General features: G+C 40.8%; 1 long non-coding RNA gene across 1 annotated transcript in view; it reads right to left on the bottom strand.

The window, feature by feature from the left end:
* Positions 1-469: 469 nt before the first annotated feature.
* Positions 470-27,139, bottom strand: part of LOC120581601 (uncharacterized) — a 59,125-nt gene continuing 32,455 nt past the window's right edge. The window contains exons 3-4 of the long non-coding RNA XR_005647345.1: positions 2,655-2,763; positions 470-2,145 (exon numbers count right to left, since the gene is read on the bottom strand). This is a non-coding gene — a long non-coding RNA (uncharacterized LOC120581601). The remainder of the gene's footprint in view (positions 2,146-2,654; positions 2,764-27,139) is intronic.

Raw genomic sequence — 27,139 nt, 5'->3', positions numbered from 1 at the left:
GATATTTGTCTTTCTCTGCCTGACTTAGCATAATGCCCTCTGGGTTCATCCATGTTGTCACAAGTGGCAAAATTTCCTTTTTATGGCTAATATTCCATTGTATATATGTGCCACTTCATCTGTCGATGGGTAATTAGGTTGCTTCCATATCTTGGTATTGTAAATAATACTACAGTGAACATAGGGCTGCATATGTCTTTTCAAATTAGCGTTTTGAGTTTCTGTTGAGAAATCAGTCTAATGGGAGCTCTCATACATAACAACTGCTTTTCTCTTGCTGATTTTAAGGTTCTCTGTCTTTATCCTTGGCATTTTAATTATGATGTGTCCTAGTGTGGGCTTCTATGTCTATTTCCTTCGGCAGGTTAGAGAAATTTTCTGTCATTATTTCTTTAAAAAGGTTTTCAATTCCTTGCTCTTTTCTTCTGGTACCCCTATGAAGTGAATGTTGACATGCTCGATGCTAACCTACTGTCGCTCCCCTCTAATGTAGTCTTCATTTCTGACTGGTTCTTTTTTAATTTGAGTTCATCATCTAGTCTTCCCCTAAGTTCAACGAACATCCTTATAACCAGTGTTTTGAACTCTGCATCTGGTAGATTGCTTGTCTCCATGCTGTTTAGTCCTTTTTCTGGAGTTTTTGTCCTGTGCTTTCATTTGGGACATCTTTGTCTCCCCATTTTGGCTGTCTCCTTGTGTTTGTTTCTATGTATTAGGTAGATGTACTATGTCCCCAGTCTTGGAAGACTGGCCTTATGTAGTCGGCGTCCTGTGGGGTCCAGTGGCACAGTCTCCCTGTTCACCTGAGTTGGGTGCTCTATAGGTGTCCCTTCTGTGGGTTGTGAGTGACCTCCTGTTGTAGTTGAGCCTCGATTGCCATTGGCACATCAGTGGGTGGGACCAACCCCCAGGCTACCTGGTTGTGTCTACAGTGGACAAGTTGTCATGTGGGGGCTGATTCCGCAGAGAGGAGTCTCTTTAGCATGGCTCTGGTGCCAGTCAAGTCCACCCTTCTGGTGTGTTGTTTGTGGAGGTAGGTGGTACTCCGGTGTGGTCTGAAGCTGGCCACTGGGTGTGTTGGTTCTGCAGCCTTTCAGGAGAGGCTCCAGTGCAGGCCAAGGACAGCCGCCATTTGTGCCCAGCTCAGGGCCTCCTCATGGTAGCAGAAAGTGAACTGCAGCTGGTTGCTGCTTGAGTTGGCCTTGATGCTTGGGAGAGGCTGTGTTGTGAACCCAGGCCAGCCACCACATCTGCTGGGCTCATAGCTGCTTAGTTGAAGCTACGTTCCAGGCCAACACTCGTCTCAGCTTCTGCTAGGCTCGGGACCACCTAATGGGAGTTATAATGCAAGGTGAGATCAGTTGCTGCATGGGGCTGCTTAGCATGAGGTACAGGACACACTGAGGGCAGCCACTGCTTGTTTGGGGTTTGTGGACCTTTGAGAGATTTTAGGGAAAAGTCTGTAGCAGGAGCTGAGGTAGTCTGTGGAAAAGCCACTGGAAGAGGTTGGGTAAACAGTGTCAGCCAGGTTCACAGAGAGCTCAGATTTGGTGCCCACAGATGGCAGGTACACTTAACAAGGGAACAGTGGCACCTGCCAGCACTTCTTTCCCAGGAGAGAGCTGCCCCTTCAGTCCTCGCCCTGAAGCTGGGCATTTTATTTCCTCCCCCTGTATCTCTGGCAGCTTTCTAGTTGCTGTTCAGCGCTGGAGCCCAGAGAGAGAGAGAGTCTGTGCACAGGCTCTTTGAGTGAACGCCCGCATCTCCAGCAGCCCTCTGGCTCCCTCGGATGCAATCCCCTGCTGGTTTTCACAGCAGCTGTTATGGGGATTCCTCGTTCCATCACTGGTGCCCCAGGCTGAGAAGCCAGGACCCCTCACTCCTCAGTGGGGATGTCCACAGCTGAGGTATCCCTCCTGAGTCTTAATCACCACACCATGGGTGTGGGACCCGCCGTGTCTGCCTCTCTCAGCATGTGGCTTCTTTATATCCTTAAAGGACTTCTGTTCAGCTGGTTGTCAATGCTGGTTGTTCTTTAGTTGTCCTAGTGGTGTGGTCATGGGAACAGGTGAGCGCAGCATCTACCTACTCTGTCATCTTGACTGGATTTCAGCATTTCTTGAAGACACCGAAGGTATGGGGAGTCTGTGGGAGAAGCCCAGGGACACAGTTAGGTGGTGGCAGGATATGAGGGAGACGTAGGCGGAGCTGGTGTCAGTGACACTGGTACACAGAGTCAAGGGGGTGTTAGAGTCTGGAGGAGGAATGGGTTCTCAAGACTCCCGGGCCTCCCTTTGCTCACATATTTTTATTTCTGTGTCTGGGTTCAGCACAAGGCTTGATGACAATATCTTTACTGACCATCACCCAGCCGTGAGCTCTCCTTTCTCTGAACTAGCCTCATAATCAGTGCTTCTTTTTGTATAGTCTCAACGTAAGATCAGATTTTTTTTCAACTTAATATCAAACTTCTGAAGTACAGAGGGCAGCATTAGCCAAGCGGTTACTTACATTTAGTACATCTCACCACCTGGTCCAGGTCTCCCCACCTTCCGCTATCATACAACACATGCTGTTCCAGTGAATGACAGTGTCACGTGGGTACCCCAGGTCTTAATGAAGCCTCAAAACCTGAGAGAACTACATGATCATACCTTGTAAGTGCGGCAGTCATCATTCCCCATTTAAAGTGGCTGTGGCATAGGTACTGTCCCTTAAGGGTGAGTCTCAGTGTCCTAGCTGTAACTCCGTTCCTTTCTCTTCCTGTTTAGAAAGGATATTATAGTAAGGGTGGCATAATTTCAGTGATGATAACCTTGCATCCATGCTAATGTATAAATGACTTTTAAATTTCAGCACTTTATTCGAGAGCCCATCTCACAATTGTCTGAAAACATCAGTATCATAACCGCACACTGAGAGCTACTGCCCTTGAAAAGTTCAGGGGCTAGGTCAGAGTGCCAACAGATGCTGCTTTGAATGTGTAACCTGTTCTGGTTGGTATCAGTAACCTAAAGTCTCTAGGTAGTAAATTGCATGCAGTTCTTTATCCAATTAAAGATTTCTCTTCTATTACAGTAGCTATGCAGGCTCATCAGGTGTGTATTCTGGTTTCACCACTTAATATTTTTATCATAGTTTGGCTTGTTAATTTCTGTCCTCAGTTTGTACATCTTTTAAAATAAGCATAAGAATATACATCATAGGTTTATTGAGAGGATCAAGCGAGCCAATACTTATAAAGTGCTTAGTACTACGTAAGTGCTCAGTATCAGGTGGTATAAATATTACTATACTCAGGTCATTTCATGATACAGATGCTGTCTCCATATGTCACTAAGATGTATTTCATAAGCTACAGTGTGCGTTTTAAGTTGCTCTATTTGGAAATGGAGGGGTTTTCAGAATCTTCCATAGTGTCTTTTTGATCTCTCTCTTTTCCCCAAGCATTATTGAGTTATAACTGACATCTGACGTTGTGTAAGTTTACGAGTTACACACATGTAAATGTTTGCCACAATAAGGTTAGGTAACACAGGCTTTGCCTCAAATAATCACCATTTGGTTGTCGTATGTGAGAATATTAAAGCTCGACTCTCACAGCAACTTTCCAGTGCACATTATAACCGAAAGTTTTTACCCTTTGACCAACATCTTTGATCTCTCCTGATAAACAGAAACGTGACTCACCTTGATCCTCGTTACTGCTGTTATTAGTGCCACTTAGTTGGCGCTGCTCTAAGCACTTTGTGTATATTAAGTTACTGAATTACCCTCTCAGGTAGTAATATTACCTTCATTTTGCAGATGAGAAAAAAAAATGAGGCACAAGATACCTTAGGAACTTATTCAAAGTGCTAGTAGGTGCCAGAGGTAGAATCCACACCCAAATCTTCGGGACTGCACACACCCCCTATACTCTACTTATCTGGCAAGTAAAATAGAAACATTATAATGAGGTTACAGCTACAGTTCCTAATGCTAATCTGGGCAGCATGCCAGCCCGTTGAGAAGGTGACTCTACAAATGCGATGTTATTTCTGCCCCTCTCTGGGTAACGACTACTGAGACTCACCCACTTATTCATTCAACAGATAGTCACTCAGCAATATTTCCAGCACTGTTCTAAGCTCTGGAATATAGCAGTAAACAGACAAAACCTCTGCTTTTAAGAAATTTGCATCCTATCTTAGTTGAAGGGAACAGACAGAACACAAAACGTATAAGTAAATTACATATTATATTAAAGGCCAATAAATGGTATATGGAGAAAATAATGCAGGGAATAGATTGTGTGTGTATTTTGGGGGAGGGAGGTCAATTTTAAATAAAGTAAATAGAGAAGGTATCACTGAGAAGGAGTCATTTGAGCAAAGACCTGAAGGAGGAAATGGGAGCAAATCATATAGTATCTGGAGAAAGAGCATTCCCAGCGAAGCAGCTCTGTCTCAGTCAGAGTGGCTCAGAGATGAAACCAGAGATTTGGAGGGGGAATGGGACATGTCATGTAGGACCTTTGTAAGGACTTTGTGTTTCCTGAGTTAGATGGGGAGCCACCGAAGGGTGTTAAGCAGAGAAGTGACATGCTTTGACTGACAGATTTAAAGTATTATATGACTCATGTATTGAGACCAGGATGCAGGATGTAAGGGTGGAAGCGGGAAGGCATCCACCGAGGAGGCAATTGCAATATTTTAGGTAAAATCTGATGCTGACATGGCTAATGCTAGTATCGGTGCCGGTGGTGAGCACTAGTGAGACAGTAGATGTGGAATATAAGAGAAGCAGAGGAGTCACTGATGACTTCATGTTTTTGGCTTGAGCAACTGGGAGGATGGAATTGCCATCAACTGAGATGTGGATAATTAATTATAGATGGATCAGGTTTGGGAAAGAATTAGGGGGTGGGTGTTACCAGGTAATTTTGAGATTCGCTGAGTGTAGATGGCTATTGGCATTCAAATGAAGATATATATTGGGAGGGTTTTATGCCAGAGGTACAAATTCTACTAGAGTCATCTGCAGAGAGTGAATGTAGACAGAAAAAAGAGGCCGTCTTAGGAATAAGTTCTATATTACTTTGTAAAAATTTCAGGGACATGAAGAGAAACCAGCAAAGGAAAATATGAAGGAATAAGAAAACCAGGAGGGTATTTTGGCAGGCAAATATAGAAAATGTTGCAAGAAAGAGGGAGTAATCAGTGCCGTATGCTGCAAGGTACAGGTGACTGTCAGAGGAACAGTGTCCAAAGTGTTGGGATAAAAGCCTAATTAAAATGTGTTCAGGATTAGAATTAGAGACAATAAATATAAACGAGTCTCTCAAGTAGTTTTGTTATAAAAGAGCAGAGAGATGGGGTGATAACTGGAAGGGAAAATGAAGTCAATAGAGGTTCTCGAGATCGGAGAAATTTCAGCACTGTACGTGCTGATGGGGATGGTCCAGCAGAGACAGGAGAGAGTGTGGGGAGAATGGCTGGAGCTGAGTCTTCACAGGCAAGAGGGGGTGGGGTCTAGTGAAGGTGCCAGTTTTCCATAGAGGTACAGATGGCTCATATCAGGGAAGGAGGTCTAGGTTCTGGGGTAGACTTTCTGGGGACAAATCTCAGCCCAGACATATCTTCACTGGATATCTTTAAGTTTTATCCTCTCTCAACCTCTGCGGTGCTTGAAAATTACTCAGCACAGGGCTCAATTAGCTGCTGTTATAGGAAAAAAATAAAGCTTAACAATTTTGCTAACAGCAAAAGAGAAACTTTAAGCAGACTTCCTGGATTAGTTGACTACAGCATGTTTTTCTAAAATTTCAGTTAATACGCTTCCCTCCACCATATTTTCCAATGGCACACTGAGATTTGTGTATTTTGCACACACTTTGCCTCGCACATGACATGGACTGCTCAGGAAGGTAATTATCCCAGCAAACTAAGCTGCGTGAAAAGATAAACTGCTTAGTGGATTAAAATTGCATATTTTATATAACCCGATGGCACAAGCGTCCTCGTTCTGCTTGTTGCGTGTCTCATGAATCTCTCTAGGACATCTACTACCACTGCCTTTGAGCTTTGCCATCATCACTTCCTTTTCTCTGGCACCCACCTCACCAAGACAGAGGGGCTGTGACAATTTAGTGGCCTGGAAAAATAACTGAGAGAGAAAACCAACAATTCTTCCCACCCTCTGGGGAAAGCAATGGGGTTTCATTAAGGGCTCCGCTGCTTAGGAGCAGCTGGCTGTTCTTACAAGGGCTTTCTTACTGGCAACCCTTTTGGGCCAGTCTTAATAAAAGAGCCAAGCAGCTTTGTGAGCGAAGTCAGAGCCATTTGCCACTGGAGCGGCCTTTCTGGCTGAGCCGAGCCTGTAATGTCACTGCCTTGAAGCTGGCTCTGGTGGTTGTGCGATAGAAATGGGAGAATCATTTGGGGAGCAGTGCGCTGATTAGATTGTCTATAGGGTTGTCAGACAGACCTACAGGAGGAAATGGACTTCAGTGAGGCCAGAAAGACTGAAGTTAGAAAGGAAGAAAAATGGAGGAGCTTAAGGCAGCCACTGAAGGTCTGAGGTCCGTCCCCCGGGACTCTTATTAAGACACTGTGCATTCCTCGCCCAGAATGAGCAGATTTTCACCTTCCTGCAGGCTGGGAACGCAAGGGACTGGGCCCAATGTTCCTTTCAGTTCTAGGATTCTCTACTCTACAGCTCTGACAGCTGAGGCATTTCCCACCAAGCCCATGGCATACCTCTACTCCACTGTAAGCACTGGCGACGCCTGAAGGATAGTCCTCAAGATTTCACATTTTTACCCTTTTCTTTCCCGTTTCGATTGACTTGAGTTCTATTTCTTTGCCCTCATTTCATTTTGGCACCTACAATGAATGACACGATGTAGGTACTTGATGAATACTGGCTGAATGCTAAAGTCTTGGCATAAACTCAGTCATTTCGTTATAAAAAACCAATACCTGTAAAATTCTAAAACTACATTATGAGTTCACATTATCAGTTCCCTGCTCTCTAGACTGGAAACGTCCATGACCCTCGTCTCCCTGAGGACAGAGTGGCTATGCCCCTCCTTACTCAGAACAGAGCCTTGCACATCACGGGTACCAAGTGAGTACTGAGTGACCAGCTGAATTCTCTAAGGGTCCTGGAGGGATGAGAGTGTGCAAATGAGAAGGAAGAACCCAGAGGAGTCATCGGAGGAGAGCGTGTCTTCAGACTCTACATGTTTAAATGCAAGTACATGACAATCAGTTATTGTCCGAAAGACCTAACCCTTTACGTTTGCTGAGCGCCTCCTTGTCCGCTGACTTGTATCAGCTCTGACCCACACATTCAGCACTTCCACATAGTCATCACTGAGCTCCATAAAACGAACTGTTAGACTTGCATGGCATGAGAAGGGGGCATCTAAGATCACTCCGGATGTGCAAGCTGATTGGAAAGAGTGATGATACAGGGACCTGGGTTAGTGGCACTAGAAATGGTGATCCCTAGGCTGCCAGATAAGCTGCAGTTGTCAATTGGGAAAAGGGAATTGTTCTGTTCTAGAAGGAAGAGTTAAGTGGTGGAATTTATAAGAACACAAACGTACAGTAATTGAAGGCTGCTTTGTAATCTAGGGAGCTCTTTCAAGGAATTATTCAAAAAGGTCTGAGTGACTGTCAAGTTGGGGAAGTGATCAGTTAAGCCTTTCAGATTCCTTTCAACTGGAAAAGGCAAGTGTTCAAGACATATACACACAAATCTGTGATGATGATTATTATATTTCTAATAACGTACTAAGTACTTAATATGGGCCAGGCACTATGCTAGCCTTTACATTCATTAACACCATCCTTATGACAGCCTTATGAGAGCTAAGGACTACTCTTATACTCATTTTGAGGATGAGGAAAGTTCGTTCAGGTAACTTCTGCAAGTTTCCCTAGCAGGGAAGAATCAGAGCTGAGAGGCAAACCCAGGTAGTCTGACTCCAGAGCCTGCATCAGTTCCTCTGAGTAGTGATGCTCTTTTAAATTAGAAAACTTGAAAGACTTGTCTGAGAGCAGATGCTTTAGCTGGGGCCTGGCGAGTAGAAGCCAGTTAGTTGTGAAGTAGGGGTAAAGCCTTCTAGAAACAGGGAACATCACGTGGCACTGAAAGAGTAGGTGCTTCCGAAGAACCAGAGGAGACGACTGTCATGGCAGCAGACTGAAGAAGAGAAAGGGATTCACAGTAAGGCCAGAGTTCGAGGCCGGGTCAGGGCACACAGGCTGTTCTTAAGGACTTTGCATTATAATCTAGTGAAGTGAGAAGGAGGGATATCATTCGCTCGTTTTATAGATGACGGAGAAAGTGCAGTGAAGGCGATGCCTTCCCCAAGGTTCTTAGAAGGCTGTTGTGATCCAGGGGTTGTTAGTGTGGCACAACCAAGCAAACACTGAGTAGTGCTACAAGAATTAGTTACGGAAAGGCTGTGAAGATAGATAGATAGATAAAGAGTGATGTAGGCTTAAAGGGAACGGCACTTGCGAAGACTCTGAGGAGGTAAAGGCTATGATATGTTGCAGATCGTAAAAGGCCGAGGTTTCCTAATCAAAGGAGAACGTGGTCCAAGAGGAAACCGAAGAATTAGTCTGGGGCCGGATCATGTAGGGCCTTATAGGTAGTTTCAGAATTTTAGATCTAATCCTCGGGTCATCCAAAAGCCGAGGGTCAACATGTAATGCATGTGAAAGTGATAATTTTACTCTGCAAGCTTTGAAGTGTTAACAGATGTTATTTACACGCCTTACATTAAAAACGAACCTTTTTACCCCAGAACGTTGAAAGTCACTAGTATTATAACTCTTCACTCCTACATTGCTCAGCGTAAGTAAAAGGTATTCTCCTAGATAAGCATGACACTGTTATCACATTTTAAAAAATTAAATGTTTGAAATTTTTGTTTTGTGGGAATAAATGACCGAGACGTAAAAGATAAGCCCCAACTATAGCGAATGCTTTCATTTGACCCAAGCATCTCAGAGCTATAAGGTTCCGCCAAAACCATGTAATTTTCAGACACTCACTCTTGGGGAGAAGACATATGTCACAAGCTATTGATTTACCACTTAGAGATCTGGGCCTAGAAATAATGTTTCTGGGCTCTACCTCAGTCCGGCACCATCGTCTCTGTGGTCTATGGGGGAAGCTTGAGGATTCAGCCTTGTTTTCAAAGGCAACAAGGGAATCGACAGGCCAAGTTCTACCAAGACCACCGCCTCTCCAGCTAGCCTGCGTTTTAACACTTCAGTCGGAGCGGAGTGCTCCATCAACATGCTTCTTCTGTTAGCATTCCAGAGGGCTGCCGGCGGCATGGCTACTGCCCCGGCATCCATCCTAGCTCTGCAACAAGAGGCTGAACCCAGATGTGATTTAGGGTCCTGGACCTAGTCACAGGGCACTGTTCAAGGCCAGTGTTTTATCCACAGGCCCAATGGGAATATCGCTTATGACAGTTTAATACAGCTGCAGTATTATAGCAATTTATTTTCAGACACCCGCGCCAATGCCCTCTCTACTTCTCTAAGTGCCATGGCGAGATATGTTTACATGAGCCCTGAGAAAGGCCCATGGTACAAGAGAAAGAGGGAAAATCAACCATTACTATATTACCTACAAGTTTCAGTAGATGTCAGTTTAACATAATAAGTCAACAAACGCACGTATAGTTCAAAATACACATTGGCTTATAGCTTCCCTGTCTTCTAGTACTCAGAGAATGTATTGAAAACAACTTAATTGGGGATTCTGGACCCTCCATCATCTCTTCTCATAGTCTTTTAAAACTACAGACCTATACTTCTAACTCCTCAAGGGCCAATACCCGGCACTTGTGTTCAAACGTTATTTGAACATCTTTTCCATGTGAATGTCCTATAACAGCATCAAATTCAGGAGGCCACTATTTGGTTTTGAGCACAATAATTGAATTCCCTCTGACTCCCCATCGAGTTCAGAAACAGTGGAGAAAAAACACCGAGGAGGAAGATGAGGCCAAACGTTTTAGCATATTCCTGGAGAAACAGCCCTGGAGCTGATTCCAAAATGAGATTTCTAACCCCTTCGTACATCCGAAATTATATTTAACCACCCAGTCCCATGCCAAGTAGCACAAACACTGCAGCCTGCTTCACCAACTCTCAGGTGCTTAGGTGAAGTCGGGCCTGAGCCGGCCTGCCACGGAAGAGTCATATTAGCAACAGGCATGCGCACGCAGATCTTAAGACAACAAATCAAGAAGGGAGGTGAGCTAAGCATTGTCCAAGTTTCTTCTATTTCAATAAGTGGTAAAATGATTTTCTCTTCGAAAGGAGAAAATATGGAGGGAGACAAGGACAGGAACTTTTCTCCCTAACATATCCTCAAGTTCCTAATATAAAAGCCCACAGGAATCTAAGGAAATGGAGAAAAGAAAATGCCCTCTTCCGGCCCCAAATAGAACTCCCAAACATGCCCCCCGAACTGGTCCCAATTCAAGTATTTCCTCTCTTAATATTGTCACCCGTTACCCAGACCTTGGGGCCAGAAACCTGGAAGTTCAACATCAACCTTCTCTTCTCCCTCAGCCCAACATATCCAGTGAATTACCAGGTCTTAGAGAACTTTACCTCTAACATTTTCTTGATGTCTTTCTTCTCTTACAACTCCATTGTTACAAAATCACTGGCAGCCTCTCCCCTCTGGCCAACTGAATCAGCCACCCCCCACCCCGCCTCGGTGTAGTTCAGAGGATGGGCACTGAATCAGAGTGCACGGGTCCAAGGCCTGGTTCCGTCTCCTACCAGTTGAGCGACCTGACCTTAACAGAGTTATTTAAGCTAAGTCCATTTCCTCATCTTTAAATGAAAAAAAAATATATAATAATAATACCACACGATCATGGTAAGGATTAAAAGAGATAATGCAAATAAAATTCTTAGACTAGTGCCAGGCACATAATTATTTTATAAAAATAGTAAAATCTCAAAAATTTCAGGCACTATTGTCAGGATCTATAAACTATGTACATGCATGTTTTGATTGTAGAGAAAAGTATAAAATGGTAAATACCTAACTATTAGCATTGGTTATCTAAGAGGTACAGCTGGGGGATGGATATTATCCACTCTTCTTAACACATGAATGTACGGTTTGATTTTTACAATGAGCATGCACTTTTTTCCAATTAAAGAAAGTCTCCAAAACAACCTTCTAGCATCCTTTTAATTTTTGTGTTTTTAGAGTTACCAGATCCTGAGATTTACAAGTATTAATCCCCTACTCAAAATCTTTGCCTACAGAATGAAATCTAAATACACAAGTAGGTTATACAAAAGCCTTCCTAATCCAGCATCTCAATTTGCTCTTCTAATCTCTCCTCCCGTTTACTATTCTCATTTAAATCTTCACGCATACTGCCTTTCCCTTCACAACGTAGGACATCTTTCCCCTCTAGCATTCCCTCATTCTTTATGCCACAATGGAGTGCCGCTTCCTCTGCCATAACTGCCCTCCCCTAATTCTAGGCTGTATGGTGTTCTTTTTCGCATATCATTAGAAAATGAAAAATCCTGCCAATCTTTTTAGGCCTCCTCCTGCCGTCTCTAATTTACCTATTCTAATTTATGGCCGTAAGTGACACTGTGGTTTGGGTGCTACTTTGAGTTAGATTCCAAGCCTTTACAGACAGACCCCAGTGCTACTCACAAGACTTTCCCCACTTAGCCATGTTCCTCTCTGGACTCCTGCAGATTAAGTCTGTTATGAATCTTACTGCTGGTCATATCAGATTGATCACCTGAATAAATCGGAGCTAGTCCATGACTTCAAGGACATTGTAATCCAATTATTTTTCTAAATGCGAATATGATTTTCCTTGTAAAATATCACCAAACCACATATAATCAATGGCCAGTATGGTTGTTGTAAATTTTTTTCCCTCGGCAATCAATAAGGAAAGGGAGAGGAGTGTGTGTGTAGTGATAGAAAAGACAGATTTGCCTTCTTATTTCCAATGTCTGTTTGCAAATTTCAATTTTCTTTTGCAAATAAAAATATAATTTTCAAAAACCAATAGCCAAATATTAATGAAGTTACATTTACTGTTCTCCCCCTCACTCCCCCGGCTTATGATTAGTGCTATATGGGTCCTGTTTAAGAATTCTTTGCTATATATCCATCTCAAGATCATGAAGCTATTCTCCTACATATTATTTTCTAGAAACATGGTTGTTTTATTTTTTATATTTAGGTCTATGGTCAATCAAAAATTGATTTTTGTTTACGATTTAAGTTAGGGGCTGAGTCTTTATCTTTCAAGGCAATTGTACTGGTAACATTTAGTGACAAGACTATCTTTTTTCTACTTTATAGCAGTGGCACCTTTTTTATAATTCTGTCATTGTTATATATATATATATATATATATATACACATATACATACACACACACACACACACACACACACACACACATTCATATCTCCATTTGTTTCAGGATTCTATAGGCAATTCCATTCATCTATTCATCTATCTGGAATCAATACCATTCTTTGTTAATTCCTGTTGCCAGATAATTAGTCTTGAATCTGGCAGTAAAGCCTCTTTGACTATGTCGTTCCTCATAATCAGACTGGTAATTTTCACCAAAAAAATTCCTGCTATATTTTTATTGGGATTAAACATGGAGAAATAGCAATAAAATATTAGTCATTTAATTCATGAGCATTAACTACCTTTCCTCATTTGTTATTTTCTCTCAGTAATGTTTTGTAGTTTTCTGAGGAGTTCTGTGCCTCTTTCATTAGATTTATTACTAGATATTTAATATTTCAGGATTCTAATTTAAATGGTTTCGAAAATTTATTTTCTAAATGTTGCTTCTATATAAAATTGCAAGTGATTTTCACATCCACCTGCTTCGTTAGAGTCATTTAATTCAAACATGTTATCTGAAGATATTTTTAATACTTTTAAATTATATACATGAAGATCATTATAATCTACATACATAAGTATGTTATCTAAAAATACTGTCAGTTTTACTTCTTTTCCAATCCTTATACTTGCTATTTCTTTTCCCCTCCTCACTGCACTGGATAGAAATTTCAGCACAGGCTGCAAAGAAGGTATAATGTCAGACATTTCCATGTAGTTTCCAACCATGGAAACTTGTTGCCAACAGAGTTAAAGAGGTTCTCAGTAAGTGAAGAGGCATTCCAAGTTCACGGGTTGGAAGACCGAATGTTGTTAAGATGGCAGTTCCACCCAAATTGATCTATAAGTTCTGTACAATTCCTATCAAAATCCCAGGAGGCTTTTTTTTTTTTTTGGCGAGGTGGGGGTGGAAATTAACAAGTTGACCCTAATGGATATATGGAAAGATAAAGCACCTAGAATAACCAAAACAATTATGGGGGGGGGCGGTGCGGGGGGAACCCAACAAATTAAAAGGCTAATATTACCTGATTTTTAAACTTACTATAAAGGTACAGTAATCAAGACAGTATAGTATTGACTTAAGGATAAATACAGATCAAAAGAACAGGAAGAAGAGTCAAGAAATAAACCCTATATCATGGCCATATCAAGGCAATTCAAAGTGGAAAGGACAGTCTTTTAAACAAACGATGCTGGGAGAATTGGATATCCATACGCAAACACAGGCCCTGAATTTATACTATACGCAAAACCTAAGATATATCATATGCCTAAATGTGAGAGCTACAAATATAAAACTTCTACAAGAAAGCAGAGGAGAAACACTTTGGTACCTTAGATTAGGCAAAGATTTCTTAGATATGACAATAAAGCATAGCCATAAAAGAAAAAAAAGATGAATTGGATTTGTTCAAAATTAAAACCTTTGCTCTTCAAAATATACCATTAATAAAAAGAAAAGCCAAAGAGTGGGAGAACACAATTTGCAAATTACATATCTAATAAATGACTTCTTTCCAGAATATATAAAGAATTCTTACAACTCAATAATAATTAAATCTTTAAACACCAAAAGTTTAGAGTAGAAATTTCATTAAAAAAAAAATGTACAAAGGCTAGAAGCACAAGGAAAGATGTTTAATATTATTAATCATTAGAGAAATGCAAATTAAACCACAACGAGATACAACACCCTTAACTAGTAGGGCTAAATCAAAGAAATTGACAATACCAAGTGTTGGCAAGGATGTGCAGAAACTAAAACCCTCACACATTGCTGGTAGGAATGTAAAATGGTACAGGCATTGTTGTCGTAAACAGATAGGAAGTTTCTTAAAATGTTACCCATATGACCCAGAAATTCTACTTCTAGGTATCTTACCCAAATAAATGAAGACAGATGTTTCCACAAAGACTTGTACAGGAGTATTCTTGCAGCACTATTCATAATAGCCAAAGAGTAGAAATGACCCAGATGTGCATCAACTGATAAATGGATAAATAAAAATCCACACAATGAACCATTCATCTATAAAAAGAAAGAAACTACTGAGTCGTGCTTAAATATGAATCTCAAAACATTATGCTAAGTGAGAGAAGCCAGACATAAGAGACCATATACTGTATAATTTCATTTTATAAAAGTTCTAGAGGGCGAATCCATAGAGACAAAACACAGACTAGTAGTTGTCTGGGTTAGGAGTAGGGATTAACTGGAAACAAGCAGAGGGAATTGTTTAGGATGATGGATATGTTTTGAAACTGGATTATGGTGATGGCTGCACAACTCTAAGTTTATTATAAACCATGAAGTGTACATTTATCATGGATAAATTTTATGTTATGTAAATTGTACCTCAAGGAAGCTGGGGGGGGGGGGCGGGGGGAAGCCCCACCAAAAGTGATACCGAATCATATCCGCCAGTTCAAAATAGGCAATATTAAGGTGAGAGAATCTGACTAGTTTCCTGGAGAAGGTGGTGCTGATTGGGAGTGACAGAATGTTTCCGGGCTGCTGTTGACGTCCCACCCTTGCCCTGGGTGGGGATATCCTCTTGGTAAAAGTTATTCAAATAGTCGACTTAAAATATGTGGGCAGCCTCTAAATATAATAAATGCTTCACAAAATAAACAAATACGAAGCTGTGACCCATTTTAGAAGAAGGGATCCTGTTATGATCTATTCTAGAATTTCCTCAAACTATCAGTTCTGCTTTTATTTAGGGATCTTTATTAAAAAGATTGATGAAATCATAGGTTAAAAGCAAATCTAGCCAGCCTATCCTCCAAACCGTACTACTGGGCTTTTTCACGTGTCAGAGAGCGAGCATCAATTCCAAACAAATCTGCCTTCTAAGTAAAACCTAGGCTGCTCCTACATTACGAAGGCATACGTTCTGTATCAGTGAAGACATATTTGGTGTCTGTTAAGAACACAAATTCACAATTTTCCCCCTCTTGGAATACTATTAACAGTGGCAATCTTTCCACAGTGACATTTAGAAATCCTAGTTCTATACAGCACTTTAAGATGCCCTCGCCCTTCATAACGCCACGTGCTGAACATAGGGCAAGTGGTGGGCAGCACCCACTGGGAATAATGAAAAGAACGCCAGACTATGATTTGCAACGATGGGTCCCATTAGGAACTGTCTAGGGACCTGGACATGTAACACAGTCCTCATGATGCTACATTTCTCCCCAAACTGGAAGTCATCAGTCTAACTTTACCTAAGTCATCGGAATGTTGGGAATGTCAAATGAGATAAAGTTTTTCAAGATGCTCCCCCAGGCATTCGGTGTCATCCTAGGCCACTTCCTGGTATTATTAACAGCAGCAAATAAACAAGTTAGAATTTTTAACTTGCTTTCAGTTGTGCAGCTTTTAAAATTGAGGTTATAATGAGTTCCTTGAAAAGTGCCTTATCTGCAAATATTATGTTTCTCCATTTGGTATAGAAATGGGTTCTCTAATGATCTGCATACCAAGCTTGAATTTGAGATGATCCCAGTGGCAGCGTAATGCTGCAGAGGAGGGTAGATACGAACACAGACGTCTTCACCATATTTCCACCCCAACGTACCTAAGAGGGACAACAGACAATCATGGCCAGTGATGACGCTCCACAGGCTGAGAGAGTGGGCGGGAGTGGTAAGAACACATCTTCCTACAGAACTTGACTAGATGCTTTGGGGGTCAAGGAATTAGTGGTTAGAGGCCCTGCCCCACCCTCACGGAAGATTCTTACAGTCCGTTCTTGGGACTGAGAACGACACAGCAATAATAATGATGGTAACAGCTAACATTTCTCAAATGCTATAAGCTAGACATTATGCTCTACGCTCTACTTGCATTTACTCCTAATAAGCCTTCTACACAGAAACTAAAAAGATTTTTTGTAAGGTCAATTAGAACATGTCGCTCCAGTGCATAAAACCCTGTCAGGGACTGCCCTTGCATAGAGAGTAAAATCATCCTATACCTCACTCTGTCCCTGCCTGTCTCTCTGAACTTCCAGTGGCTCAGTCTTTCAGTCACACTGGCTCAAAGCTTTTTCCTTCGCTGTTCCTTTTTCTAGGAAAGTCCTCATTCCTGATTATCATGAAATGCGATCCCTTTGCTTCGACCTTGATGGCATCACTGCAGAAAGACCCTTCTTGACCATCCCCTTTTGAAATACTCAAAAGGATTAAATCACTTGCCCATGGATACAAAGAGGGTAAAGTGACAATCTGAATCTCAACCTTCCAAAGCAGGGGTCAAAAGAAGATATCATTGAAAGAATCAGAGTAGAGGTTTATTTTTATCCCGAGAAAACAATTTAAATAGAAAAGTCTCAGATTGGAATTGAAGCAAACATTCTTCTTCACTCTGAGTTGGGTTTCTTTTTTCTATTTAGTCCAGAAAGAACTAAAATTAATAAATTAATTAAGGCCACATTTCGGAGTGGCACAAAGGGAGAAAGTTACGAAGGAGATGAAAGTGAGATTTTAGAACTTATACCTGCCTTTCGGAGACCTTCATTATTCCTCCTCATTAAAGTAATTGTTGGTCTAATGCCAGATCTTTCCATCAAACAGGCCCAATGAGACAGTGAAAACTGAATAAACACACTGTCTAATAATAAGTGATAGAAGCAAAAGGTGAAATTTCCACTTAGAAATAGCTATTCCTTGTTGAAATTTCCCAGGGGCCAAGGGTTACCCAGCTGAGATAATTGCTAATTAAGGTTGGACAGTCCAGGCAAGAAGCCAGACCAGCACCCCAATGTGACAGTGGGTCAGCCATTGATTAGATTCCTGGCTCCTGATTAAATGCCACAGAATGATTAACTCATTCATCCGCAGGCCTTTCTAGAGGAGACCCTAGTTTGGCAGACGAAGCTACAGCCCAGTAATTCTGTAATTCCTCTCCTTGACACAGACTTTTTTGAGAAAACTTTCATGACCCCCTCTGTTTCACTTTCTTCCTAGCAGCCTCATTCAGCTTCTGTTTCACTTGGTAATGACTAATGAGTATGCGCCCTTCTTTGCTAAAGGCATAGCTTGGTTAATTTAATACTTTCCTCTGTATCCTTACCTATGTATAGGAACATTCAGGTAAGAGTGCTGTGGACCACAAAAGCATAATGCAAATTATAAGAACTTACTTAGAGAGTAACTCGAGAGGCAGTAAAGTCAGAAGTGCACGGGAGCACAGCCCAGCTGCACTGCTTAGCCTGTGTCACACCTTGGTAAAGGTACTTAATCTCTACAACTTTCGATCCCTTATCTATAACAGGAGGAAAATAATGCTATTTATCTCAATGGGTTGTTGAAAATTAAATAACTTATGCAAAAAGTAGTTAAACATCTACTGAGTCTCTAATAAATGTTTCTAGAATGAGTCTATTAAAGAACTAGTAGGAATATTAAACTACAAACATCAGCCTCTTGCCGTATCTGGCTTCTCCCATTGACTGGGAAGATCCCCATTCTCCTAGGCAGAGCAGAATTCAGAAGAAGCAGAGGCAGATCCTGCTAGCCTGGAAAAGACTCAGTCCGATAATAAATCCTATTACGATCTTTGGAAAAAGGGACTTTTTATCAAATGATGGAAGAATAATAGCAACTACTACTATTGAGCATTTTATGTGTGCCACTGTTCTGTGTACTTTACATATGTGCAATCATTGAATCCTCCTAAAACCTAACAGAGTCAATACTACTTAAGTGGCAGTGACAGTGTCGTGCAACTCCAGAGCGAGGCTATGTAAGCCTTCCCTTGCTCACTCTAAATTCTCACCTAGTCAATCCCCGTACTTGTGCACTGAATGCCATTTCCTCTCACCATGTCAGGGACGTCACTGCTGCAATTTTATGCATTCTCTAATACACCACCAAGTTTTTTTTCTCTCTCTCTTTACTGGGTTTTTCCCATCAGATCATAAATGTGACATTTTTCCCATCTTAAAAAGCAAAATAACAACAAAATAATTCATTTATCCGACTTTCCTCGCCAGCCGCCTCTCCATTTCTCTGCTTCTCTTCACAGCATAACTCCTGGAAGGACTTCTACAATCGTCACTCTTTCTAAAGCCTCTCCTCCAATTTTCTCTTGAACCCACTCCAGTTAGACTTTCACCCACCATTATAATAACTTCTCTGAGATCACCATTGCTCTATACGTGTTGCTAGATCCAGTGTTCCATTCTCCTTCCCCATCTTACTTATCAGTAGCACTAGGTATAAAATCAGATCCTCCTTGATACACTCTCTTCACTTGGTTTCACTGCCCTGGTTTTGGCTCTACCCCGCACCATCTTAATCCCCTACGCTGCTTTCTCCCCTTCTCCCCAACCTCTAAATGTTCCAGTAAGCCATGTCTCTATCCTTTTCTTCTCTGCCGATCTCATCTATTTTGAGTACGTAAATACCACCTATATGTTGATGACTACCAAATGTGTATCCCCTGTCCAGAACCCTTTCCAAATGTAAACGCTTAAATAAGTGCAGCTCTTAAAACGTTGGCATGCCAGCCCCTGGCATTGTTTCTTTTCCTTCGGCATGCCAGCAATTTTGTGCACTCCATGTTGATGGCTTCCAGGGCAAGCAGATTTCTTATGTAACTCATCACATTATGCTGCGAATGCCCATATGGCCATTTTCCACGGTTTCAAGCGTGTGTAAAGACCATTCATGAAGCAAGAGGTTAGAGAAATCCTAGACTAGTGAAGAGAGGAAAACAAATATCTATTTGCTCAGTTTCACACCATAGGTGACTTTTTTTTTTTTTTACCCCTTTTACTCAATGGCTCCATTATACCTATTATGGATGGTGAAGAATTGAAAGAATGGTTAAGAGAAACCAATCATTACTATTCATAGTAAATGTCCTATTGGCATTGGAACATTTCTATCATCTTTGTGTTATAATATATTGTTTTAATGACTCTTTCATTCATTTAATAGTCATTATATTTCTGTCCTCCAGAAGAGAGAACGATAACCTCTATGTAAAGACTCTGGTTTATGAACGTAGAGTAGCCTCATGTTGCTCAAGTATAAAATATGACAATAACTCCCCATTTTCAAAGGGTAAGGTGAACACTCTATTAAAAAATATAGTATTATTTATTAATGTGAAGTGTTGTAAACATATAATTTTTAATTTTAATTTATATGAAATCCCATTTTTCACAAAAAACCATGGACTAGTCCAGCATGTAGTCTGACAAACAGAATCATGACAAGTAGCCTTCCTAATTTCATAGCAAAGCTAAAACACAGGTTCTTAAATCTTAATTTACATCTAGAAGATAATCTCTTTACTTAACACAGTGTATATGTAGATAAACTAAAATCTTTAATTAAAGAGATTCTACTACCTTCTGATAACTTTTTGAAATCCTCCTGCCAAAGTTTTAAGAAACAGAAAATAAGAAATTTGACGTTACCTAAAAAGGCTGAAGATAAAACCCCCACAGCCCCTACATTTTCCTTTTCTCCCACATGGACTAGCTGAATAACCTCAGGTTATTTGACTGGGAAAAAAAGATTCTACAACCTATGATACCCTCTTTGAATGAGGGGACTGCCTTGTTAAAGGAATATTCATCACGTACCTTGTGACAGACAGTAAGAATTGAATTTCTGAAAGTTGCAAAGAGTCAGAAATGTCTTTCTTATACGAGATTTAAATAGAATGGTTCGAGCTGACCAATGCTAAGTCTTTCACAAATGACAACTTTTATAACCTTTGAGACTTAAACAGTTGTATTCCCCATTACCTATAGGTCACAAAACTGAGGCTTAGAGAAGTTAAATATCTTGCCTAATGTCTCACATCTAGTAAAGTGACACAGATGTGAGTGACACGGACATCCTAACTAGGGGTACAAGTAAGGGGTCAACCAGGTGAGGAGCCCATCTGGCCTGCCAAGTGACAACTATGCCACAGCAGGAGGCATGCAACTCCATCTGAGTTTCCTTGGCAAAACCTCAGTAATCAAAACTAAATAAATAAAAGACAACAATAACAACAAACTGCCTGATGCCTTGAAAAATAATCATCTCAGAAGAAATGGACAGATGGCCTTAGTGTTTAGCTTGAACAAAAGCATCGGTGTGCTAAACATTCCCTTTGGGTAGGATTCTGAAGCACACATCTACCTGTATGTCTAACCCCAGAGGGGTTTGGGGGATGGAGGTTGGGGGTAGGAAGGAGTATCATGAAGCAGAAGCGTCCTCCAGGAGCTTCCTGCTTGGCAGAGCACGTCATCCTGCTCCATTCCAGCCAGCAGGCGTTTGGCAATGACTGCCCTGACCTCATTCACAGAGGGAATGATGACCTGTCCACAGCTACCCAGTCAACTGTCACCCACTTCTGGGTCATATCCTTGCATGTGTTTATTAACTTATTGATTTACTATATTCCTTTACTGCCGGAGGAGATCACATACCAAAACATATCATTATCTGGGTGATTCTCACTCCCATTACACTATCTTCTTTCCTTATTATGCTGCTGAAAATCGACGCCACTTGAGTCGATGCTCCCACACCTTCCCTTTTCAGCTGCTCCCCTCACAGCGCTGGCTTACATTTTCTCTAACTTACCACTTTATAGTTCAATCACACTCGTTCTTTCCTTTAGAGTTTTGGAAGGTCTGTGTTTTACAGACTTTCTCACCTCAAACCAGAGGAAGCTTTTTGCTTTTTAGAACGGGTCTGAACAAGCTCAAGGGTTAATGAAAAAGAAATTATGATTTAACTTAAAAAAGAGAATCGCACCAGTGAGAAAATTAACTATATATTTGGTGGTCTAGCCTTCTGTAAAATAACAATGGAGCAGAAGGCCTGCATTATGGGGTGAGGAGGTGGAGATCTGGGAAAGTGGACCCCTAGTCACATTTTCAACGCTGAACGCAAAGAACGACAAAGCAAAGAGCACGGCTTTATGAGATGTTGCCTCGTATTCCAGAGCAGCTGCCGCTCCCCTAGCTCTTTAAATGACGCTGTTGAGATTGGGAAGGATGGTGGGGACAGGGTCCTGACACTGACCAATCCCCTTTTTACAGGTATCCTCGGTGCTCAGGAATTTATAAGTAATAGATGCTACACCGGCTAGGATAATAAGAAAACCCAAATGCACAGTGGAGGAGGAAAGATAGGAGAGAGGGAAATGCATTTTGGCATCCAAAAAGACTCATCATTAGGCAGCAGTAAGAATTGAAAAGCCAATCTCTGAAAGGCCTCAAACAACTGCCTCTGGAGTGTTCTGGCAGGCTGATGAAGAGGACAAATTCAAGAAGTGCAGTTCACATAGCAACTGGCCATTCACCCTGAAAACAAATCTGCTCTGGGCATTATTTATCCAGCAGTTACCTTTGATTGCTAAATGAATCTGCGGCATCTAATGTTTGTTCCCCGATTCTCTGATGTCTGGTGTTGACCAGGCGTTTAATAACTGTCAACTGAGAAACTGTATTAGAGGGAATATTTCCAGTAAACGATTAGGCAAAGCAGCCGGACCACCTACTGTGCAGAAAAGTATTCCTCACTAGAAAATAACATTAGCGTCATAAGGATAAAAAGAATTTTAAATGAGAGATTTAGAATTTTCCTCCCCAAAATGCAAGGTGTGAGTTTTTGCTCTCAGACTAGGATGCGTGTGGCTTGGCCTAGTTTAAAATGCCCTCTTGACCCATTCCTTGTCTGCCATGGCCTGTGAGACTCATTTCTGCCCAGAAGTTTTTCCCAATTAGCCCCATCATATTCATGTCGTTCTTTGTGTCCCAACTCCTCGAGTCAGAACATCCCAGCAGAATGCGGGAATAGAAGTAGTGCTGAACTTACAGTCAGAATGCCAGAACGTGAACGATAATTCCCTTCCTCTCCGCCACGTGACTGGGTTTTTACTGAACCTCAGATGCCCCGTCAGTGAAACGGTTATATAAATGTATGTGCTATTGGAGATATAGCATGTTGCAAACATTGCCTTGTAATAGTCTTCCCCATATTTTCAGTATGTGTGGTTTATTAAAACTTGGCCTATCAGAGAAGGACTATTATGAGGAATGGGGGTTCAGATAACTAGATCAAACATGGTATAGGTGTTCAAGTCCGCGTAAGATGAAGACAGATTTCCAGACAGGCAGAGAAAAATGCAAAATTAAGATTTGGGGTAGTTCAAGGTTCAATAAGAATAGCTCTAGTAGGCAGGACTGAACTCTGCCCCAGGGCAGAAGCTATTTATCTGCAGTTTGGCATCTTTGCACTGCCAGCCTAAGGTCAGTGGTCCTTAGTACAAAGTCGTTAAAGCCAGGAAGTCAGGTCCTAAGGGTGAATCCACTGTGGGATTTAGGCTCCATGAAGCTTTGAGAGAACTGTTTGTCATATAATTTGGGCTGCTGATTAAAAAAATATATCAAGAGCTTCTCAAAAAAATTGCAGGCTATAAATGTTCAGAGAGCCACACCCTCGCTAGTAGTTAAGGACCTTTTGATGTAATTCAATTTCTTACCAGACCTGCAGGAAATTCAATAGTTCCCACTTATCCTCGGTTTCACTTTCCTCGGTTTCAGTTAGCATGGTCAACAGTGGTTTGAAAATATTAAAAGTTCCAGAGAGAAACAGTTCATACATTTTAAATTGTATACTGTTCTGAGTAGCCTGATTAAATCTTGCACCATCCCACTCCAGCCTGGACCTGCACCTGCAATCAACCCTTTGCCAGCGTATCCTCGCTGTTTATGCTACCCGCTCATTCGTCACCTGGTAACTACCTTAGTTATCAGAGAAAGAGGAGACTGGGGGGACTACTGTATAGCATTCTCAGAAACATGATTGTTACTATTGAAAAAAATCAGTAATATTTCTTCTCTTTGATTTTTCTTTTAATTTTAGTTCATCTACTCTCTTTAATACTATTGATCACATTAGAAATAGCTAACATTGGGACATCTTAAGTCTCAAACACCAAACAAATACTTTATGTAGAAGTATCTTATTTACTTCTCATAATCAACCCTTCTACAGATGAGAAAATAGAAACTTAAAGAAATGAAGTACCACATCCAATTGATAGAATCCTACAGAACTAAGTTCACATTCTGACTCTATATCAATTATATTTAACTGGATTCTATCAGGAGAGTTTTTGTGCCCTGAGTTATTTTCATCTCTGGCATTGCTCTTCCCTCTTATAAGAACAGAACTACCAACAAGGAGAGATCAAGCAGAGTGGCTGTGGCCTCTCTCTGGGCTTCTTCACTCAGCACCTAAAGCCACCTCTGGATTATTGACAGCCTCTAATCCATTCTGGTATATTTCTTGGTCCTCTGCTCACCATAGAAACCAGCTAGAAACATCTTGAACCCTCGTGGTTCATCTGACATGTGCTTATAGGAAGGACATGCGATACCATGAATTCTAGTTACATAGCTCTAACTTTCCAATCCTGCATTTTATAACTATGGAATAAAATGTGGAATATCTGACTTAGGTATTTTCTAAGTGGAGTAGTTAGAAAAATTACTTTATGTGGGTGGTTTTTTTTTTTTTTTAAAGAAGATGTTTAAAACAGTAATAATTTAACTTTAACAGTCTAGCTCTGCTAAAGAAAGCAAACCTTCAGAGTATGCAGCAAATATTCCCTACAGGCTGTTAAGATACCTAAGTGTTTTATACATTCTCTTCTTTCCATTGGAAAGTGGCTTCTTAAATATGGCACTGAAAGCATGTATCCCAAGAGATTTTATTGTTCAGAGAGTGTAAAATTTTTTGATTAATAAAAATTAGATGAACGTTAATGAAGGAACTATGTTGAATACCTGAACTCAATTGAAAGCTGGAGAATTTTTTTTTAAAACGTTAAAATCCCCCACCTGCTCATCACTTGATATTTTACTCCTACTCTTTTCATTCTTGTTGTCCCTGAGCTTCTGTAATTGGCATCTCAGATTTCCTATTTAGTGAAGGGTCTGAGATCTCAGTATCCAAATTTGTGACACATTTGAAATGCTCAGTTTGGCTGTTTCAGAGAACCATCTGGATTGATTCAGCTGTGATGCATCTGGGTAGATTGGTTACAGGCCAGGTTAAAAAAAAATACACTGGATGGAGTTGCCTTTCAACAGCTTAGTTATTTCTGCTGTATAGACTTGGTCATAAAATCATAAAGAAATAGTCTCAATGGGTGAAAACCCTTTCAAACAGTCACCTATTCTAGTCTCAACTTACTAGTTAGGAAACTCTTCTTTACAACTAACAACTTTTGCTACAATTAAAGAAAAGGCTATGTCACATTGTTTAACTTCGGCATGGACAAGGAAGTTACCAGGCAATCATACAAAGTCATGAAATTATCACAATGAAATCATGATCACATAGATGACAGGCATTTGGACTAACTGGAGATTTTGGAAAACTGATTGTTGGCTAAAAAACCTCCTGATCAATGATTATTTACATCAATAATCTCTCTCCAAAATGTCTGATTTCACTTTCAGACACAGAAACCTTTACCCCTCTTTCTGTTCTTCACCAGTCTCATTTTTATCTGTTGTAAATAGTTGGGTTGCATTTCTCTGGACCATCTTAAGTGTTGGCACTGACTTTCTAAAATGGAGAGGCTTAAATAAAACTTCTAGAAGAAAACACAGACAGCAAACTCTCTGATATTGCTAACGGTAATTTCTTTTTGAATATATCTCCTCAGACAAGGGAAACCAGCAACAAAATAAAGACAACTGACTGAATGGAAGAAGATATTTGCTTATGATGCATCTGATAAGAGGTTAATATCCAAAATATATAAAGAACTCATACAACCCAACAACAAAAACCAAACAATCCAATTAAAAAAATGGACAAAAGACCCGAATAGATATTGCTTCAAAGAGGAAATACAGATGGCCAATAGACATATGAAAAGATGCTCAAAGTCACTAATCATCAGAGAAATGCAAATTAAAACGACATGAGATATCACCTGACACCTGTCAGAATGGCCATCGTCAATAAACCGAAGAACAAGTGTTGGCAAAGATGCGGAGAAAAGGGAACCCTTGGACACTGTTGGTGGGATTGCAAACTGGTACTGCCACTGTGGGAAACAGTACGGAGGTTTCTCCAAGAATTAAAAATGGACATACCTTTTGACACAGCAATTTCACTTCTGGGTATTTATCTAAAGAAAATCAAACAATAATTCATAAAGATCTATGCACCTCTATGTTCATGGCAGCACAATTTACAATAGCCAAGATATGGAAGCAACCTAAATGCCCATCAACAGACGACTGGATAAATTATGGTTCATATATACATATAAAGAAAAAGAAATCCTACAATTTGCACTGACGTGGTTGAACCTAGAGGTTATTATGCTGAGTGAAATAAATCAGAGAAAGATAAATACCATATAATTTCACTTATATGTGGAATCTAAGGAACAAAAAGAACAAACTAAAATGGACAGGCTTAAGAAGGCAATCATTGTTCCAGAGACCATCCTGTGCTATATTATTTATATTCTCCCTACCATCCCAGGTGACTTTTTCAAGACTTGTCCTCATTCACTTATCTTCTGCTTAACCAAATGTGTTTTGTAACTGTTTGACAAGGTTTGGGCTGAACAAAACTCCAGAGAATGAAGGGAACTCATCCAAGATTAGAAACTTAGAATGGCATATCTCCTTACAGATGACCTATCCACAGGGTGTCTAGTCACCTCTGAACCTCCCTTTAGGACACCCAAACCAGACTCGTGTGGTTCTTCCTCACTGTAGAAAATGTCAGCACTTCTAACCATTTCTCAAGCCAAAACCTAGAAGTCATTCTTGATTACTTTTTGCCTCTCCAAAACATCTCCAGTACATCAAGTCCTCGCCAATTCCACTGAAATCAGCCTTTAAAAGGGACCATTCTCTCTCTTCTGTAACAGCTTCCTTCCAGGTCTCCCAGTTTCCACTTTAGCCTCCTTGCCATCCACTATTTTTAAGCAGATAAAAACATCATAATCTCACACCCGGGAATTGCCACCAAGGTTAGTACCTTAGTACCTGTATTTGTGGATCTTTTTTTATGCATGTATGTGTACATACATGTGTTGTTTTTTAACCCCAGTGAGAACGCAGTGTCCCTGCTGTTTTGTAAATTCTTTCTAGTCGATATCACCTGTGCATTTCAGCAATTTAAAAAATTTCTCCAATGGTCCCGAAATGTCTTTACAGCTAATTTCCCCCCTGTTCCAGCATCATACTTTAATCATACTCTTAATCCAGCGTAGTATCTTTCTTAGGTTTCTGACTTATTGAAAAGACTGAGCCAATGTTCTTAACATCCTTTTTTCATGAAGAAGTATGTTTGTTTCTGTAAATGGAAATCAAATCAGTTGACTTTCTTCCTTAAACATATTAAGGGCTTCTCATTGCATGTAGAGTAAACTCCAAACTCCTCCTATGGCCTATAAGGCTTCATAATCTGGCCTCTGCCCAACATCACACTCCCCACTCTTCTCACAAAGCACCAGTCACACAGGCCTCATCTACGATCCTCCAGACCTCCAAGCTTTTTTTTACTTCTTCTCTTCTCTCCGATATTCTCATAGCCTTTTCAGGTCTCAGTTCACATAGCGCTGCTTCTGAGAGGTTTCACCTGTTTTCCGATACATAGTAGTCCCTGTCCCCTCTCTTTAGTGACTCCTAATGAT

The sequence above is a fragment of the Pteropus medius genome, unplaced genomic scaffold (assembly GCF_902729225.1).
Source record: "Pteropus medius unplaced genomic scaffold, Ma_sr-lr_union100, whole genome shotgun sequence".
NCBI classification, from domain to species: Eukaryota; Metazoa; Chordata; class Mammalia; order Chiroptera; family Pteropodidae; genus Pteropus; species Pteropus medius.
The sequence above is the reverse complement of the archived record's forward strand: the minus strand, read 5'-3'. Positions and strand labels throughout refer to the sequence as shown.